The sequence below is a fragment of the Austrofundulus limnaeus genome, unplaced genomic scaffold (assembly GCF_001266775.1).
Source record: "Austrofundulus limnaeus strain Quisiro unplaced genomic scaffold, Austrofundulus_limnaeus-1.0 Scaffold121, whole genome shotgun sequence".
Lineage (NCBI taxonomy): Eukaryota > Metazoa > Chordata > Actinopteri > Cyprinodontiformes > Rivulidae > Austrofundulus > Austrofundulus limnaeus.
In genome coordinates this window covers 1,022,560-1,024,273 of record NW_013952523.1, presented here as the reverse complement: position 1 = coordinate 1,024,273, position 1,714 = coordinate 1,022,560, and positions in this window count along the sequence as shown.

Here is a 1,714-nt window from a genome sequence, read left to right as displayed (position 1 = left end):
CACACACACACACACACACACACACACACACACACACACACACACACACCGCAGCATCAGTGTTGCACGCGCCTTTAAAGCGGTGGGTTTTTATTTTTTACAGAATCTGTCTCCATTGTCGGACACACAAAACCGCTGGTTTAGTTAAAACACAGTTTTTGAATAACAAACATTTAAACATGTTGTTTACATCACATGAAGGTAAACAGGGCAGCAAAGACGCAAAAATAAAAAAGAAAAAGAAAAAAATAAAAACCATATAAAACCAAGAAGCAGTTGTCTTTAAAACTCCCAACGCGTTGTGTTCATGTGACTCTTCAGGAAATCAAAAACTAATTTTCGTTCAACTTCAAGCTTAAAAAATAAAAACCACGTTGCTCTGACTAAACTTCACCTATACTCTGACATTTCTAACAAACATCAAATATTAACTCTTTTTGAAAAATTGTTATTGCTTTTTACACATCCTGCCCCCGTGACTGAAGACAACAAACTCCTCATACAGAGCTGCAAACTCCAGTTCAAAAGGTCACCAGAGTTCACCATGTGTAGTTTTATACTTTCTAGATTATTATATTATATTATATAAATAAATAAATAAATAAATAAATAAATAAATAAATAAATAAATAAATAAATAAATAAATAAATAAATAAATAAACAGCTGACCTGCTGTTGCCCCTGACATGTGTTACTCTCACATCTTGTTTTTGGAAACAACCCCCGCAAGATAAGCGCGCGAGTTCGGAAGGCAAGAAAATTGTAAACAAACTTTTCTACCGTAAACAAATAAACAGAAGAAATGTTGTTGCGATGAGCAGAATGGAGAGGGGTTTTATTAGTAGCTCGTGTTATTTGCAATTATTATTATTTTTGCCACTGCAACGTCGTGCAATAAAACCTGTCATTATAACCTAATCATTATTTATTTATTTATTTATTTATTTATTTATTGAAATTTCGCTTTAAGTTGAACAGATGGCTATAGCTTTTGATAATAAAACAAACCGAGCAGTCAGTGTTTCTTTCCTTTAGTTTTTATTTTCTCCTCTGAGCAACATGTGGAGCTCCCGGCTCGGCTCGGCTCGGCTCGTTTCGGCTCGGTTCAGTTCGGCTCGGATGCAATCCGTGCCCCAGCCTGACAGTTTCAATCTGCCTCATCATAAAAATCCTTTGAATCCACCGTTTATCAGAGCGTCTTATTTTATTAAACAAATATCATCTTTTATTAACAAGAATATCACTTTTATTAAAAACAATTAATTAAATTAGTGACTTACTAAGTGAAAAATTGTGTTCATATTTTATGGAGTTGATCTGTTCACTTTATAGACAGAGAACAAGTTTTTACTGTGAAATGTGTCTGAGTTCCTGCTGAAGCAGTTAAATCAGATTTGGACACACAGTGTCTCCAACACAACATGTGTTTAAAACAGGACATCGTGTTGATAATAAAAAATAAAAATAAAAAAAAACCTCAGGTAAAAACAAGGTGGAAACGTTTCTCTCAGTCTTCGGATGAATTCTCTGAAAGGTGAAAAGGTTTTGAGCGCGCGTTTTTTTTTCTCAGCGCTCGCTCTGAATAACCATGATTGTATCCTTTGTTGTGCTCTCACACATGACAGATTAGAATCAACAAGACGAATGAGGTCAACTTATTGTGGAGGCAACACACACACACACACACACACACACACACACACACACACACAC